Below are 7,842 nucleotides of genomic sequence, written 5' to 3'. Positions count from 1 at the left end.
AATCCTCTTAGTGCCCAAACCTTTGCACAGCACTGCATATTATATTTTTTATATTTATACCTCTTTTTGGTGTCTTCCACAATATTCAGCCCCAAACAGGCTCATGTGATGTTCTTCATAATATATCTTAAACACCACCCCAAGGTGTACCTATATGCACAAATTTACTTTTAATTTGCCCCATTACTTATTTTCTTATACTCCTCATATTAATCAAATTAATGTGGCTTTTATCAGTAGGTCACAAATCTAAGTCCTGCCATCATTTTCTTCTTTTTTTTCTTAAGTGTGAAACCTAGGCCTTATGCAATTATCATGCAGGAACACTACAGACAAAGCATTAGATCTCAAGGCTCCAGTGAGAGTAACTTAGACCCGTGATCTTTTTTTTTTCCCAGTAAAAGCCAACATGTGGGGTTGATCATTAATCTTCTTGTTACAGAAATTCATATAAAATCATGCAGACAAAGTTAAAATACAATTGCATGAGAATAACATAAAAATCATGATTAAACAATAATAATACATTGGGTAATGCATAAACTGGAGTATGTCCATGACACCTTCTTTTGGGTCAGAGAGAGAGACATGGAACAATGGATGCTTTTATGACATATGATTTCCCAAATGTCCACTTGGAGGCAATGTTGGTTCTTCTGGGTTGAACTTTGAATGTTCGATTCAAAGTTTCACATTCAATTAAAACTTCCATGCCATCTTGTGAAAATTCCTTATTTTTTGTTGTTTTTCCTAAGAAAAATTATATTTGAAAAAAGAAACAAAGAACTAGAAAAGATGTGTAGTGAGGGGAGAATTTTTATTTTATATTTATATTGTGGTTTCTCCTTTTCTACCTCAAAAAGATTTATTTTGCTAATGTTAAGGCAAACTTTGTTTTCTTACTGTTCCATTGTTTCTAAACTAAAACATTGATTGTGATAATAAAGTATTTTGTTGTCACGTACAATGTTTGGCGAAATTCTATCCTTGGTCTTTTGGATCCTTTGAATATATGAAGCTTAAATATTAAAAAGTATCGGTATCTGTATTGATATCGGCGATACTGGCCTTGCATTTACTTGGTATCGATATCAAAATTCCCGGTACACTACAGCCAAGGCTGCGCTGAATCCCAAGTATATATAGGGGCTGTAAATATGCTGACAGACCAGCGGGTGGTGCCAGACCCATTTAGCAGGAATTTCACTTCACACATATTAATATAGGGCAGCACGGTGGCGCAGAAGGTAGTGTCACACAGCTCCTGGGAACTGGAGGTTGTGGGTTTGATTCCTGCTCCGGGTGACTGTCTTTGAGGAGGTGTCCGCGTAGGTTTCCTCCGGGTGCTCCGGTTTCCTCCCACAGTCCAAAAACACATGTTGGTAGGTGGATTGGTGACTCAAAATTGTCCGTAGGTGTGAGTGAATGTGTGTGTGTCTGTGTTGCCACCGATACCGGTGTTGTCAATACCGATACTGAGTCTGAAGGACTGGCACCCCCTCCAGGGTGCATTCCCGCCTTGCGCCCAATGATTCCAGGTAGGCTCTGGACCCACCGCAACCCTGAACTGGATAAGCGGTTACAGATAATGAATGAATATTAATATAACTATTTTACACTGTTTCACGTATTTTAGTGAAATGATGAACAGTTTTTTGTGTATATATGTTGATTATGGCACATTCTTCTTAGCTATTATATGGCCCAAGTTCTTAAACTAATCTCTTGCTTGTTCGTTCAGTTTTCCTCAAATTGCCAACCTGGTCGAGCTTCACTTCTCACGAGGAGCTGGTTTGTTATTCGGTTGATTTCGCTGAGCCGTCGGAACCCACTGTATCTGCTTTTGTTGATAAAGATGATTCAGACTCTGGAACTCGCTGTGATACACACATGGTCACACCCACTGTGCTGTTGAAGGCGAGAACTCGCAGGGAGTTTATGGTCAGTGGCGTCCACGGGGCTGTTCCATTGCTTTCTGGGTTCAGACTCTAGACGAGCAAATGATGTAGCGGTTCTGGCATAGAGAGTTGACTGGAGCCAACAGGTGGCAGAGGGACTTTTTTCAGAATAAATGTTGAGTCTGATAATTCTTACTTGATATACTGACTAATCTCAAATGTGATGACTTATTCTGTCCAAGAAATAAGTTTCGCTTTTCTAAGCGTTTAAGAGTCTATGTATACTTCCACACAATGAGCCAGAGCCGCTGGACACAGAGACTCAATAATTCTGCCCAAGATATAGCGCTCAGAGACCCCGCATGTCTCAGAGGGAACACGCTCAGCTGCACCATTACTGCCTGAAGGCCGTGGTCTGTGCTTGCCAACAATGACAGCACACTCAGCCTAGCCATTGCTGCCTGGAGCTGGCTCTCTTATCGTTCTACCATGTAAAACCAAGGTACACTGTTCTGATATTCCTTTTTGCTCTTTTGAGTGAAGCGACCACTTGGGTCTATACATTTTCAAGCATCATCTTAGGCCTACAATGTCCTTTTTTTTCTTTTTCTCTATATTTACTCAATCTGGGCCCACAAGAGTTAAATTATTTTTTTAAGATTATATTTTATTCCCAACATTCATAACACTCTATTAAATGTGTCATTCATTATTATCTGTAACCGGGTCGCGGTGGGTCCAGAGCCTACCTGGAATCATTGGGCGCAAGGCGGGAATAAACCCTGGAGGGGGCACCAGTCCTTCACAGGGCAACACACACACACACACACACATTCACACATACGGACACTTTTGAGTCGCCAAGCCACCTACCAACGTGTGTTTTTGGACTGTGGGAGGAAACCAGAGCACCTGGAGGAAACCCACACGGACACGGGGAGAACACACCAACTCCTCACAGACAGTCACCTGGAGCGGGAAACGAACCCACAACCTCCAGGCCCCTGGACCCGTGTGACTGCGACACTACCTGCTGCGCCACCGTGTTGCCCCCTTTTAAATGTGTATTATATACTAATGTTTAAGTACATTGTACACACAGACAAAGGGTTGTTTAACTGTGTGATTCTTTAAAAGCTGTGACTGGTTTATAAAGTGGAATTAGGCACTTATCCTAGATGGGTTTATTCAAACACGCACTGTAAATATAAGCTGTAAATTGGGCATCTACTTATTTATGTAATGTAAAATTTCGAATACCTTTTTGAAACATCTAATTTTTTGTACATGCGTATATGAGCTATTACTTTGTCTTAATTTTGTGTTTACGGTGTTTATTTATTTACACAGAGGAAAAGGGGGAAAGCAGATTGAGTTCAGCGCCCTTCTTCTTGCCATAATAAATGGGGCAGGTGTCCAATAAATTGGAGACACCACTGGGATATATTCCCCTTTAATTATTTCCTTTTTATTTCCTATTTTATTTTATTAGCAGGCATCCATGTAGGTATTAGCAGGTAAAATGCAGTTCCAGTTAATGTAAACAAATAGAAAAGTCATGGCAGAACACACTAGGGTTCCCTCTTCTGTTGAGCTTCGCAACTGGTGCAGAGGTGAAGACTTGGACATTAAACATGACTTTATGCTAACTGGTAGTCCATAAGGCACTGATATTGCATATATTGACGAGACCCTGCAAGTCATAAAAGCATAGCGTAAGTAGCAGAGTAAGCGTGACGGGCAAGCCATTGACAGTCTTGTGGTGCTTTGTGAATGCCGTGAGGTTCATTCATTCATTATCTGTAACCGCTTTTCCAATTCAGGGTTGTGGTGGGTCCAGAGCCTACCTGGAATCATTGGGTGCAAGGTGGGAATACACCCTGGAGGAGTCCTTCACAGGGCAACTCACACATTCACTCACACTGCCGTGAGGTTGTTTATCCCAAAAGAATTCCACCTGAAATCAGTCCTAGTCATGGAATTTCTGCTTGGAAAATAATCCTTTCAGATGAGTCCAGAAGTAGTACTGAGAATTTCACAGAGAAACTATTCAGACTACTGAGAGAATGAGGTAAAACACTCAGTGATATTTCAGCATTTCAACGCAGTGTAGTCTGAATGTTGAATAAGTAGCCCCAATTAAGTTCTAAAAAAATTCAAACTGTCCTGAAGGCTCGTGTGCATTAGTGTCAGCTTGAACTATCAACATTTGAATGAAATTAAATGAAAGCTTTTTGGTAAAGCACATCATTCTGCTGTTGACCGAAAATGGAATGAGAGCTGCAAAGAAAAGAACACAGTACCTACAGTCAAATGTGGTGTAGGTTTAAAGATGTTTTGGGGTAGTTTTACTGCCTCTGGAGCTGGATGCTATGAGTGTGTGCAAGGCATCATGAAATCTGAAGATTACCAAAGGAATTTGGCTTGCAATGTAGGGCCCAGTGAGTCTTCCAGCAGGACAATGACCCTAAGCATACTTCAGGCAGCACCCAGAAATGGATGGAAACAAAGGGCTGGAGAGTTCTGAAGTGGCCAGCAAAGTGTCTGGATCTAAATCCCATTGAAAACCTGTGGAGAGACCTTAAAATTGCTGTTGGGAGAAAGCAACCTTCAAATATGTGAGACTTTAGCAATTTGTAAAAGAAGAGTGGTCCAAAATTCCAGTTGAGAGGTGTAAGAAGCTTATTGATGGTTATAGGAAGCGACTGATTTCAGTTATTTTTTCCAAAGGGTGTGCAACCAAATATTAAGTTGATGGTGCCAATAACTGTGCCCTAACTGTGCCAATAATTTTGTCTGGCCCATTTTAGTAGTTTTGTGTGAAATTATATGAATTTTGGGTGCTAACATATTCAGCCCTGATTGTATTTTACATTCGAGTTAATGAACTAAGTTTGGAATCGTTTGACGTGTTTCTACCGACATTAAGGTGACCAAACTTTTCCCTGGACAAGTCCTCTATTTGGGACATAAAAAATGTGTCCAGCCTTGATTTCTAAATCGCTAAAAATTTTTGCTGTCTGGATTTTGCTGTCTTCAGGCTCCCATTTATTGCAAATAGCCCTAAATCTTTCATTGAAGTGTTCACTTTGATGATGATGTTGAAAGTTGAGCAGAAGGCACGAGGGTTGAAGTGTGCAAGGGGAGTGTTTAGAGCTGAATTGGGCCACCGTCCATCGCGTTCAGCCGTTCAGCAAATGTGTTGAATGTTGCTGAGGTAATATTGATCATAGTCTCTTGTTTATGTTTGGATAAAAATATATTTAACAAACAGAAAGTTATCTTGTCTGTCCGTATAACGATTCAAATACACAAATACAGATCACTGTTACGGACTTTTTGACATGTGCATTACATCTGCACAGTTTTTGTTTAACTTTACACAAAAACAGGCCAAATCTCCGGATTATTAAAGCCAGAACACCAGAGCAAAGTGTTTCTCAAAATAAATGAGGCTGAATTAATTAATTAATAAAGGCTGAATAATTAGTTACAGCACCATTTTATCAGTCAGACCCTTATAGAAATGTACTGTAAATCAGTACATAAATAAATAGTTCCCAGCCATGCCCTGTTCCTTTATCAAGTATAGATTACTTGGTTGATAAAATGTTAAGGTGCTTCGGTTCAGAAATATTCAAAAACTTAAATGTTAAAATGTTATCTTGTTGGTTTCTGGTAAATGAGTTGCTTTAATGTCACCTCAACACAGTGCTGCAGTTTTGTAGCTTAGTATGAACAGAAATTTCAGGTTTTCCATAATCATGCATACATGGTCAGCAACTGACAAGATTATTACTATTTGTTATTTTGGGAACAATGCGAACGCAACCCTGAGAAAATCTGCTGACCTGAGAGGCTTGTGCCAAAATTGATTACAAAACTTGGGCACAAATCTTAGAGAGCACACGCAGAACTCAGAGCATTTTACATTTGAGATGGACTTTTGAGAGTTTCTTTTTGACACAAATCTGATCCCATATTATACAGCCAGCCACGGGACAGACAAATGACGAGCAGTTTGCTTGTATTTTGGCCATGGATGCTGTATTGAGTTGGACAGATCTCGCGGTCAAAGCTAGAACAGCATGCTAATTCTTAGCATCTAGCACCCCAAAAATCCCTGTGCCTCCTCCCTCATTTTTAATCTGGATATGATGAAAAAACCTTTTAAATCCCCTGGTGATAAAGCTGGAAGAGCATGCTAAATATTAGTTGTTTTTTTAACCCTAAGGTGCACCTCACTACAAGGAAAAAAATAGGTTTTTGATGGATAAAATTGTACAAGTGATGCTAGAAATAGTTGAAATAGTTTTTCAACTGTTTTTGGTGTGTACAACAGGCAGAAAATTCAGCCTCTGATCAACAAGCCCAGGTCAGATAATAGAACCCAGAGTTCAACAGGTGAGGCAGTGATTAACAGTCCTGCTTCACACAGCTGGAACAAAGCCAGATGTTGTTAGCTGTATCTCAGCCTAACAGGTAATAAACACATTTCTCTTTTCCTGTCCTGTGGCCTAGCTTTAGAGCTGATAATAGTTTATAAAATTATTGGTTTCATTTGGTCTTTGATGAATTATTATTTCTCTGTGCTTTTAATTTTTTTTTTTTTTTTTAATTTTTAAACAGCAAAACTTTGTTTTCTTATGTATTAACTAACCTGACCTGGAGGTTGAGGGTTCAAGTCCCGCTCTGGGTGACTATCTGTGAGGAATTTGGTGTGTTTTCCCCTTGTCCACATGGGTTTCCCTCCTACAGTCCAAAAAAGTGGGTAGTTGGATTGGCGACTCAAAAAGTGTCCCTAGGTGTGAGTTTGTAAATGAATGTGTGACTGTGTGTCACTCTGTGAAGGACTGGGGCGCCAGTCCTTCACAGAGTGACACACAGTCACACATTCATTCACAAACTCACACCTAGGGACACTTTTTTTTTTCCCCTTTGAAAAAAGTTTGGACACTCCTGGTGTAGACTGTGTGTAGAATGTATAGAGTGTGTAGGGTGTGGAAGGAGGAGCGGGCGGAAAGAATCAGAGGAGGGGATGGAGCATCAGACGCTGGGGCTTGGGGATGTCCCTGTAATATAAAATTAAGCTGAGCAAACACATTACTTTTGATCACATCTTCCACTGGTTCGTACACATGAATCAGGAAATGGCTCATGAAGCAGTGTCGTTTTGAGAGTGGTGCTTTGAGAGAGTTTAAAAAATGTCGTTTTGAGAGTGTCATTTTGAGAATGTCGGTTTGAGAGTGTCATTTTGAGAATGTCGGTTTGAGAGTGTCATTTTGAGAATGTCGGTTTGAGAGTGTCATTTTAGAAGAATGGTTTGAGTGTGTTTTTGAGAGTGTTGGTTTGAGGGTGTTATGAAAGTTTTGTTTTGAGAGTGAACACTGGGTCAAGCGCGATTGCAGTGTCTCATCAGGACACTACAGAAACGTCAAGCTCTGATTAAAATCCTGATATTGAAGTTTCTCTATGCAGTTACAATAATGGTTTTAATCTGTGTGATGTATAAATAAAGCAAACTTAATCTTTTAAATAATGATTATTTGCCAATCTTTTCTTGACACTTTCCTCTGAAAGTTCTGCTGTTCTTTACATTAATAAGCCATGGTGTATCTTTGATAAAAATCAGTATAAAATCACTACTTCAACTTTGTACAGGTTTGAGATATTTACAGACAGCATGGGAAGGTGGGGGTGGCTTTATTACAGAAGGGGTCAAGATGTTTTTCCTGTGTCAGAGAAAAGGAAATATTTCTTTGAAAAAATCTTGAAAAAATGTCCTTCCTCAGTCTTTATACTGATCACTGCAGCTCTGAGAATAAAGAAAACAGTAGGGAGCCTATTACAGAAAATTGTGGAACCCCAGAGATTATAATTAGAGTTTATGAACAAACCCACTCACTTTATAACCACAAAAAAAAAACATATTTTTATTTGTTAA

Source organism: Hoplias malabaricus, chromosome X1 (assembly GCF_029633855.1).
Source record: "Hoplias malabaricus isolate fHopMal1 chromosome X1, fHopMal1.hap1, whole genome shotgun sequence".
NCBI lineage: Eukaryota > Metazoa > Chordata > Actinopteri > Characiformes > Erythrinidae > Hoplias > Hoplias malabaricus.
This window is presented reverse-complemented; position numbering follows the sequence as displayed.